Below are 11925 nucleotides of genomic sequence, written 5' to 3'. Positions count from 1 at the left end.
TAGCACAGTAATCTCCATATATACACACACACACACACAAGACAACAGAGTAGATGCAGAGTGACTATTTCATAAAAGTGAGGGAACACAATAGTGTAGAGAAAGGCAAGCAAGGAAAGGTGATTTCAGAGGATTTCCAGGACTTCATTCTTCATCAAATCCTTTCTGTGAGAAAAAAAAAAATTGACAAAAGAAAAGGTAGGCTCCATTAGTTACTAAAGAAAGGTATTATGAAATAATACTCTTTTAATAAACCAAATATGACTTAACCTGTAGTTAAAATATTTGTGCCCAGTCAGATGCTCTATAGAATGAGATTGCCGCTCCCCGTAATAAATGCCTACCACTGACTAACAAGTTGCAAATCATGGTGCCTGTCTGACATATTGGCTATAAAAAGAGTGGGATATGTCCCATGCAAACTGAAATCAAGCAACTTTTAGCTTTTTAACATTTGAATTAATTGGGTTCACTGTACCTTTGGCCCCACATCACGACTTTTGGCACGTAGTTTTTTCACTTGAGATTCAGCAACATGAGCCCTTTCCTCTGCTTCTAGTTCATGCTGCAGCTTACGGAATTTGCCGGAAGGTGAATGTTTGCCTGTTCTTAGTATTACAGGAGGCAAACATGACACCCATATACTTTAGACCAGTGGTTCCCAACCCTGGTCCTGGAGGCACCCCAACACTGCACATTTTGTATGTTTCCTTTCTCCGACATGTCAGTTTCAGGTCTTGGAGTCTCTACTAATGAGCTGATGACCTGAATCAGGTGTGTTTGATTAAGGAGACATGCAAAACGTGCAGTGTTGGGGTGCCTCCAGGACCAGGGTTGGGAACCACTGCGTTAGACAATACCAACCAAATCCTGAAGACGGGCTATGTTTATACGGTCCTCTTCAGTCTAGGTTCGTACAACTAAAGATTATTTTTTGCTGTACATTATTTATTCTGATCTTTATTAGACTTAAACACTTGCTTGTGTAGTCTAAATCATCTAATCCCACCTGATACGCAAGTTCCTTGATGCGGCATTCATATTTACGGATTCCCTTAATAGATTGCCTGCTTTTCTCTCTGCAGATTGTCTATCTGCTCTCCAAGTTCGGCCACACTTTCAGCTTGTTTCTTCCTCAGTGTGGCAGCAGTGGCCTCGTGTTGTAGAGTAGCCTCTTCAAGGTCTCTACGAAGTTTCTGAAACTCTGCCTCTCGTTTCTTGTTCATCTCAACCTGAGCAGCTGTAGCTCCTCCAGCCTCTCACTGATCTCCTCCAGCTCTCTGGCTAAATCTGCTTTGTTTCTCCACCTTGGCTCTGGCAGCTCTTTCTGCCTCAAGCTCTTCTAGCTCCTCAACTCGAGCCTAGCACAAAACAGAAGTTGAGGTTTTTTTCCACTCCAAAATGCACAGTGCATTGATCATCAGAAGAGATCATTGGGTATGGTCATATGGTCATATACCTGCAGCTCCTGCAGTTTCTTTTGTAGTTGTATAATTATGTTTTGTTCATCGTCAATTTTACTGTTGAGCTGACTGATTTCTGTCACGGCTGTGTCGAAGAAGGCACACGAGAATGATGAGCCGAACAATAAGAAGTTTAATAACATCCAGGTCAAGATAATCCACAGAGATGATGGGGAAAACACACACCTACACGAACGTAAAACCAGACAAGGAATAGAACTAAGGAGTGAGTTTAAATAGGCAGACAGATGATGACACACAGGTGATGGGAATTAACTAATGGGTGCTAATGAAACAATGAACTAAACTAGGACAGGAACAGAACCAAACAGGAACGAACTAAACAGACAAGAAGACTAAACAGAGTGAAAAACAACCAAAAGAGTTCATAACGGTTACAATTTCAAAGTCTTTTCTGAAAATGAAATTATGGCCTTTATATCATTAGCATATTCAAACATCTAAAACAACAGTAATGTGCTAATAAAGCAGTTGGTCTTACTTCTTCAGTCGTTCTTCCAGTTGCTGTTTGTCATTCTCGAGGTCCATTACGCTCTCCTGGGCTAACTTCAAGTTTCCCCTTGGCTCTTCGGATTTTCTTTTCTTGCTCTAGAGATCCCTCAAGCTAACAGATTTAACAAAAAAGCTTAATCTGCTGCAACAAATATGCTCCAACAACAACAACATTTTACTTAATAATAATAATAATAATAATTACTTACATTATCCACCTGCTGCTCTAGCTTTGGTGAGAGTTGACTTTGTCCTCCTCACTTTGCAGGTCATCCAGTGTCTGCTGATGAGCTTCCTGCAAGGCCTTTTTCTCTTTTGTTAGCTTGGCAATGATATCATCTAAAGCTGCCATTTCCTCTGTCAGGATCTTTACCGGAGTATATAAAGCTAATATTAGTTATTATCCCTTTTCACAGTTTGTATTAAACCTTGTTTTCAGTAGCATGTTTTTATTTCTCCACTTTAGCCAGAGTCAGCTCCAGATCATCAATATCTTTCTTCAGTTCAGAGCACTCATCCTCCAGCTTCCTCTTCTTAGCTGTCAGCTCTGCGTTCATCTCCTCCTCATCCTCAAGTTGCTCTGTGAACTCTTTGGCTTTTGCCTCAAGCTGGATCTTGTTTTTGATCAGACCTTCACACCTCTCTTCAGCATCACAGAGATTATCTTGTTCCTGTTTGCATTGAAAAGATTAATGCGGAAAAAAAGGATGCATATTACTATTTATTCCAATCTTTTAATCATGAACTTTTAAAAACATACCGCCTGCACTTGAAGTTGGAGGTCATTCTTTTCTTGAAGAATAGTAACCATTTTTTCCTCAAGTTCTTTTCTACGAGCCTCAGACTTTGCATAGGCTTCCTTAAGCTTCAAGAACTCCTTTCGTATTGGCCATTTCCTTGTCTGCTTCAGCAGATCTCAGTAATGGTTTAATTTTAAAGAAGAGTTTCATCCAGGGCCAATTCTTGACACTCATGAATGCACGTACATTCCACTGAATCACAAGCAAGGCATCCCTTTTTTATTTGTGGAGAATGCATAAAAAATACAATCAAATGCCTTTTAAAATTCAACAGCACATATAAACACATTGCTAGATTAAGTATAAAGTAATTACCTACGTTCTACCATCTTTTGGTATTCAACCCTTGAAAGAAGACCTCGAGATCTAGCTTGAATTCCAGTGATTATTTTTGATGGACGCTCATCTCTCATCTCCTCCAGTTGGCCTAAAAGACCAGCCTTAAAAAATACCTAGAATAATAATGGACATTAAGTTCACAACCTTTTTCTTTCACAGCATTTTGCACATTCCCAGAAGGTGGCCTTACAAGACATATCTTAGTGTGTCCAAACCTGTATTGCTGGTGGTCTATCTCAAGAGAACTCAGCAGTTTCTCTGCTCTGGTCCCTCAGGGATAGCTGCTGGGTTTAAGATCCGATATCTGCAGAATCACAGAAAGAAGTATTTAAAAAATAAAACAAGCAGGTTTTGCGGTAACTTCTAGTCATTTTTTTTCTTGGTACCTCGGTTTGAAGTCTCCATACAGGATTCTGTTGGGGAATCCTTTCCTGCAAATTCTGATGCCCTCCAGTACACCGTTACAGAGCAGTTGATGCATGAGCAAAGGGTTCTCCATCACCCCAGGAGTCTTTGTCTCATTATGGATGATGCACCGTACAAAGTGAGGATGAGTTGATCTCAGGTTTGTCATTAGCTTGTTGAGATTCTCCTGTAAGGAAACACGTATTAGCACATTTGACCAGGACAGACCAAACAGTTTTTAGAGATTTTAGGTATTGTCAGTCTTTGACATACCCTGTGAAGTGCAGACACTGTCTGGAATGACGACCCTTTCTTCTTCTTTTCTTTTTTCCCATTTGCACTGTCAGCCATGGCTGGACAAAACATAAATCAAAGGTTTGAGTTTTTGTAAATTAGAAGTTATTTATAAAGGTTTAATGACAGAGCTAAAATACCACAAGATTTCCTTGACACAGTGTGGACACTATTGCTTTATAGCTTGATTTTGAATCATCACATGGCCTCACATTACTTCAAATTGAAAGTATTAGCCTACTCACTTTCTCAATGAGATCAATGCAGGCCTGCAGATACATGCTGAAGTCAATGAACACCCATTCAATTCTTTCTTTCTTGTACACTTCTTGTTCCAGCAAACATGTGGTGGTTGAAAAACTGTTCCAGTTTCTCATTGGTAAAGTTGATGCAGAGTTGCTCAAAGGTGTTGAACTAAATGAATTTTTAAAAGCATCAGTTTTATGCATGAAAAATATAGATACTTGAAATGCTGAGGTGTAATTTATTGTGTTTTAAGCTAAGCATTCAGTTCTCACTTCAAAGATCTCAAAGCCAGCAATGTCCAGCACTCCAAAGTATTGGCAAGGCTGCTTTGTCTCCAGAGACTGATTGATTCTCACCACCATCCAGAGGAACATTTTCTCATACACTGCTTTTGATAAGGCATCAACAGCATAGTTTACCTGCAATAATCAACACATGAAAGTTTTGTTTGATTGCTTTTTTATTCTCTCATTGTTGTCAACTTGAATTGTGCTGGAATACCTGCTGGACATGGTGTCCCTTGGTGACCCCCTCATTTCCAACTTTGACCCTTGGATGACATAGTCATAGACCCTTGATGAGGTCAGCAGAATTCAGACCCATTAGATATGCTGATTTGTCAGCATCTGTAATTCAAGATTCCTTACATAAAGCATGACTGAAATACAGCTGTTCACAAAGGTGATGCCATTTGAATTTCCTGCAAGCTTCCATTCCTTACCTTCAGTCTCAACAGCTTCTGCTTGTTCCTCTCGCTGCTTCTGCTTGAACTTCATGTTGCCATAGTGCAGGGGTGGGCAAACTTGGCCCTTCCAGGCCACTTTTTTTCAGAGGTTAGCTCCAACCCTAATCAAACACACCTGAACCAGCTAATCATTGCCTTCAAGACTACTAGAAGGCTACAGGCAGGTGAGTCATATGAGGGTTGGCTCAAATCTCTGCAGGAAAGTGGCCTGGAAGGGCCAAGTTTGCCCATCACTGCCATAGTGCATATATCAAAGGCACTCTGTGAAAGTAGAAAACTTGAGTGTTTGACTGCCTTAAAGCATGACATTACTATTATGTGGCCAAAGATCATCATGGTTTTTAACCAGCTACTCACATCGGTTGCCATTAACTCCTCAGCATCATCAATGGAAGCAAACGTGGTCTCTCCCTGAGAGATGAATGCGTAGTCACTAGTAACATCTCTGTTTATACCGTTTCAGTAGAAGAGAGAGAATAAAAGATTACAAGTCTATGTTTTGTATTTATTGAGTATCTGACGTTGCTTAATTTGCTCACCAAGGATCTCAGGTTTTTTGTTGGATAAGATTTGATAGAAGATGTGATAGTCTCCCTCAGCCTTTAACTGAAAGATCACACGGGATTTCTCCATAGAAAGAACATAGTTTTATGAAGTAGTACACTTTAATCTATTATTTAAATTTTCACTTATTAAATAATAATTTAAGATTGTTTGTGAAGACAGAGCAAAGGCATACATGTCAGCAGATGCCAGTTTCCTCCTTGTATCAAAGTGAATTCGAATACATTTTCCCTAAAAAAGATATGTAGAAGAGCCATCTTAGCCATCTTACATGATGTTGCATCAAATTGACTATGCTCAGCAATCTTGATTTACTACACATTCACTTACAAATCTTGAGGAGTTGTCATTTCTGATGGTCTTAGCATTACCAAAGGCCTCCAAGGCAGGGTTAGCCTGGATGATTTGATCCTCCAGGGTTCTCTAGATGAGGAGATCAAATCACAAAAGAAGGTGAAACATTTTTAAAACAGGTTGCATTAAAAGCTTATTCAACACATTTATATTTGTCCCTTCATTAACGTGGAACCTTGTTCTGAGCAGATGCGTCCTTCCCCTCACTTGCTGCAATGCTGGCAAAGTACTGAATGACTCTTTTAGTGTTCACAGTCTTCCCAGCTCCAGACTTTCCACTAAAGTTATAGAAACAGTATTATGGTGAGAAATGGATGACATGACCACAATGTTCGTATCTCAGTGTCCTGAATGAGTGTGTTCTAAATTTGCAGGGTGTAGAGGTCAATTTTTTTCCCCACAAATCATTTGTGATATAGCCTAGTAATATAACAGTTTTAGAGTCCACTTTCATTGAATGGGCAAGAGACACCTAGACTTTCTACAAGATGTCTTTGTAGAAGTAGTAGCCATATGGGTTTCAATTTGGGGAAGTTGTGGCCTAATGGTTAGAGAGTCGGACTCATAACCCAAAGGTTGTGGGTTCGAGTCTCGTACCGGCAAGGATTGTAGGTGGGGGGAGTGAATGTACAGCGCTCTCTTCCACCTTCAATACCATGACTTCGGTTCCTTGAGCAAGGAACCGAACCCCCAACTGCTCCCCGGGCGCCGCAGCAGGCTGCCCACTGCTCAGGGTGTGTGTTCACGGTTTGTGTGTGTTCACTGCTGTGTGTGTGCACTTTGGATGGGTAAATGCAGAGCACTAATTCCGAGTATGGGTCACCATACTTGGCCACATGTCACAAGTAGGTGAGTAAATGACACTCTTTTTATTTTTGGGCGAACTATCCCTTTAACACATTAGCCAAAAAACTACTATATCTCTGTAAATTTACTCAGAAATTAATAATGTTTTGCATGGTATGGTATGTTTTGTCTCTTACGTGATAAGAATAGACTGGTTTATAGACGGTTTTATTTATCAGTGTTTATTTCATTATTTTGTATTTTATCATTTTTGTTTGGTTTGGTTATTTTTTTCAGTATCACCTGCCAACATGTACTGGTAGGCATGATCAGAGATGGAAAAGATGTGGGGAGGAGCTTCACTCCTCTTTTTCCCTCTATAGGCTATGACCACCTCCTGATTGTACACTAGCAGCCACTTGTAAGGGTTGACAGTGACACAGAACAGCCCTGAGTAGGTCTGTAGAATAGAAACATTAGTAGAGTTTTCAACTAGAGGTAAAGGTTTGGTTTCAAAGAAGAAGCTGAGACTCCTGTATACTCACATAGTGTTACAGAGGAGGCTCCCGTACCGCCTCCTCCGCACCACCAGAGGGAACCGTCTCCTGAATATTAACCATTTCCATTCGGACTCCAATTCCCATCACCCCTCATACCTGGGACTGATTACCCATCCACACCTGCACCTCATTTACACACACACATATAAGCCACTCACACACAGACTCTCTGCGAAGTCTTGATTTGCCCTGGCTGTCATTGCTGAGGGTTATACCCGGGTTTGCAGTCTTGTGTTTGATCTTGGACGGTCTCCTGTTATTGTTCTCTGCCTGCCCCGATCTTGGATTGTTTCATCTGGACTGTGTTTGCTTGCCGCCTGCCACAATCTATCGCCTCGTGTTTGACTCTGTCTCTGTCCCAGCCCCTGCTGTTCTGTCTTGCCGGTATTTGACCCTGTATTCTCTGACTATTCTAATAAAAGCTGCAAATGGATCCAAACGCTTCTGACTCATTACAACACATAGATCATCCATGCTGCATAGCACTCTTTGAGATTATACAGCACAGCTGGCTCATGGAGAAAGGTCAGCATTGCCATGTCTTCAATTTTATCAAATTTGGGGGGATTCTGTTGCAGAACATCACTCTCTTTGACAGTGATAGTCTGTACAAATAAAGGAAAAGGTTTAAAACCGGTTTTCCAACTGAATACCCCAAGGGAATTGCAGGAGGACGGTGAAATTTTCAATGGCAACGTATATTTTAAATAAACATAAATGTATAAAAAAAAATCTAAACATTTGATCTTACTAAAAATAGTTTCAATTGTTTTCAAATAACATGAGATGTAAAATTAATTTAAAATAAGAATTAAATATTTAATAAAAATAAATCATATTAATATGAAAATTATGCATAAGTTGGTGTTGCTTACTCATTTCATTTATCAGAAGGTTTAACTAACAACAAGGCTTGTCAAAATCTGATTTAGATTATTCTTTACTTAACTGTACAATGTTCAGCATAAATTGAGTATATCTGTTCAATGCGTTGTTCATTATGTAACCTATTTTAAGAATTTGAGAATTGAAGACTCCTTAAAAATGCAACCATATTAAATGGTTTTAAATGTAAACTTATTAAATGTTTTATATCTTTGTAAAAGGAGTTCATATCAGTAATGATCTCAGATCATATTACAATATCTAAATTATATTGTGGCTGATCAAACTTTCACAGAAACTTTGGTGTTTACTTTTTTCGCAAGTTCATAACAGATTGAAAATTGGGTTACACTTTACTTGAAGGGGTGTGCATAAGACTGACATGACACCTTCATAATCATGACATGACACCTACATAATCATGACATGACACATGTCATGAATATGAAGGGTTTTTATGCATGTTTATGACAACTGTCATTAAGTGTCATTCGCTCAGTTATGTAATTTTTAATGCAAAGATGACATTGTTTGAGATGTCTTTGTAATGGGCTATGGTTAGGGGTAAGGGTAGGGGTAGGGTTAGGTTAGGGTTAGGTCAAATAATGTCATATTTGCATTAAAAATGACATAACTGAGCGAATGACACTTAATGACAGTTGTCATAAACATGCATAAAACCTCCTTCATATTCATGACATGTGTCATGTCATGATTATGTAGGTGTCATGTCATGATTATGAAGGTGTCATGTCAGTCTTATGCACACCCCTTCAAGTAAAGTGTTACCGAAAATTGTGTACTTTTTTGCACTGACCTTCCCTCCTTGTGTCTCCACAGTGACTTTGTCACCCTCTCGACTTGTGATGGTGGCTTTAACAAACTCCTCCACTGGATCCGGAACAAAGCATGCCTTCTTTAAGTCAAAGAGTTTGACGCTCCCTTTCAGACGTCCACAGGTAAGGGGCTGCGGCCCCAAAAACCGCCATTTCAGCATCACCCATAGTTAACCTTCAATTGTAAAAAACAAGAACTTGTAAGAATGCAGTTTAAGTCATTCTTCAGTGCATGCATCACTAACATAAATTACTGATTAGTTTATTGACAGATAGCAGATGCTAATGGAGGCTCCAGGTGTTTGTGATTCCACCTAAAATACAGAGAAAAATATTCCCATAAACTATATGTAATGATAAATATTGCATAGAAACTTAACAGCAATAGCACACAAAAAACCCCACTGGGACCGATGGACAGGATGCTGAGATTCAGCACAACAGCAGAGATGGGATTTATAACCTCGATTCCCCTAACCCTATATGGCCAAGGACAGCTGATCTGTGAGCCCCCCTCCTGGCGTAAGCACATCAAACACACTAAAACAAGCCAATCTTTAGGTGCCCTGGCACTTAGAGGTGCACCATTGTGAGAGTTCGGGCTGATGGCCAGGAATGCTGAATATCTTTCATGTGAGTCACTGGAATAATTATTCTCCGTCTCTGATTCTTTGGCCCTTCACCTATCACTCACTCATTTATTTATCTAGGCCCCTCTCTTATCTGTAGTTTTGTTATGGTCCAGACCGGAGGTGTGGGGGTCTGGCCTTTCCTCAGGTTCAGTATCCTCTATGCGGATACTGTGGTTAAATCAAGCCAAGTGCTTTAGTCTTTTAGTTTTCATCCCTCCCCTCTTGTGCCCCACCCTGTCAGCTGAACAGGCCCAGCATCAGCTTTAGACTGCTGTACTCCTCCAGAGAACTCAAGCTCACACAGACACATCCAAGCACGTGGCACAATGTCCAAGGCCACATTTATTGCTCTATTTACAGTGTAATATAACTAAAGCCATAATATGCCAAATTAAATTATGCCAAATTGCCAAATTAACATTTTATGGTACTACACAGCAGGACAGGAAAGGAACTAAATTCCTTTCATTATATGAGATGAAATTGGAAGTGAATTGGCCATGTAGGAAGTTAAATTGGAATGACATCTAATATCTTTTTTGTGTGTTCTGCAGAAGAAAGTCAGTCATACAGATTTTGAACAACAAGAAGGTGAGTAAATGTCCAATAACCATCTTAATTTAAAATTGTCATTAGATATACATATCAAATCATGAATGTACACTACAGTTGAAAAGTTTGAGGTCAGTACTTTTACTAAGTACTAAGGAATTAAAACTTTCATTCAGGAAGGATGCATTAAATTGATCAGTGACAGTCAAGACATTTATAAGTTACAAATCTCAAATAAGTGCTGTTCTTTTAAACTTTCGATTAAGCAAAGACTCCTGAAAAAAAAATCAAGCATTGTCAACATTAATAATAAAAAATATTTCTTGAGCACCAAATTAGCATATTAGAATGATTTCTGAAGAATCATGTGACACTGAAGACTACAATAATGGCAGCTGAAAATTCAGCTTTGTCATCATTTTTTCATTACTGATTTAAACAGTAATACCATTGCCTTTTGCATTGTTTTGTATTGATACAGGAAAGTATATGAATTTTGAAATAGAAAGGCTTCATTGGAGGCTATGGTATAGTTCCAGGGATATGGCAGCAGGCAGGGCTGCTGATGGTTCTTGCTAACAGAGATTATCAGAAGACGTCACTAATGCAGCAGATTCCCAGCCAACTTGGTATGTTCACCAGAGAGACTTTTCAACACCTTGTTGATGTTCCTGTCACTCCAGAGCAGCGGTAATGACATTTATTATGGCTAAACTTATATCAGCAATATGTGGGATGCATCTGTTGACTATAGGATAGAAATTGTAATAATACAGTTATTTAACCAATACTGGAAATCCATCTGAACCAACTCTTATGCAGATAAAACATGTAAAAACTGAATAACACTTTACAGTTTACAGTAACATAAACCTTTTTTATAATGCTTTTTTTCTATAATTTATAAATATAATATAATTATAATATACATCTTATTGTTACTAGTTACTGTATATACAACATCTATAACTGTAAATGCTATAAATGTATTAGTATATGTAGAAATGAACATTAACCAAGAAATTAATAAACAATTTTAACACTTGTAAATGCTGTAAAAGTATTGACCATTATTAGTATTATTAAATTAGAAAATATTAACTATTTTATTAATCTGTACAACTTTAAGTTTTACTAAACCAAAAAAAAAAAAAAAGAGGCCTACCTATGTTTTCTTAAAAGGAGTCACAACATCACGTGCTTCAACAAGAGACAGCTGTGATAAAAGTAGTTACTGAAAGGTTTCTGACAGCATTAGGCAGGGGATAACTAGATGCTAGATGTAACATACATTTGGTGGCTATTAGCCATATATGAGTATTGTGCATTCCTCATTCCTGAGAGGTCTCACAGTCACACCATTCCTCGAACAGCATAGACACAATGGACTACTAATATATGGCCGTCAAACAGTCCTAATGTTTATTTCCAAACAAAAAGTACAATAACAATGTCGACCCCCCCATTTAATAAACAGGATGTCTGAGAGCACAAAGAGTAGAGCTTGAATAGTGTGAATGTCTCTTATTAGCATGTTCCCTGAACTCTTAAAGGGGTCATATGATGCGATTTAAATTTTTCCTTTCTCTTTGGAGTGTTACAAGCTCTTGATGCATAAAGAAGATCTGTAGAGTTGCAAAGACTAAAGTCTCAAATCCAGTGGTGGGCCGTCAGGGCCAGCAAAACCTTCTCTGCTGGCCTAAACATTATCAGAATCACTGATTTAGTTTTAATATATTTTTCCATGAATGTGTATTAAATTATTTCCAATAGTCTATTCGCTTCATTTCATAGCTTTTCTCTTGGTTGCACTGCTTCCAGCAGTGTATGTTTATATTAAAGCTTTTATCCAATCATATTTCAGCAATCGTGTTGCCAGGGTCAAAGAAATCTGCCTTAAGGCCTTCAGAATCAACAGTGCAGGCGTCTGTTAGCTTAAATCAATGGCAAT

At 38.8% G+C, this 11925-nt stretch overlaps 1 pseudogene; it reads right to left on the bottom strand.

Annotated features, from left to right (window-relative positions):
- Positions 1 to 883: 883 nt before the first annotated feature.
- On the bottom strand, positions 884 to 8958 carry LOC107585208 (myosin-7-like; annotated as a pseudogene).
- Positions 8959 to 11925: the final 2967 nt, after the last annotated feature.

This window comes from Sinocyclocheilus grahami, unplaced genomic scaffold, assembly GCF_001515645.1.
Source record: "Sinocyclocheilus grahami isolate Dianchi unplaced genomic scaffold, SAMN03320097.WGS_v1.1 scaffold5.1, whole genome shotgun sequence".
NCBI lineage: Eukaryota > Metazoa > Chordata > Actinopteri > Cypriniformes > Cyprinidae > Sinocyclocheilus > Sinocyclocheilus grahami.
Note: the sequence above shows the minus strand (reverse complement) of the source record. Positions and strands in the feature narration are given on the sequence as shown.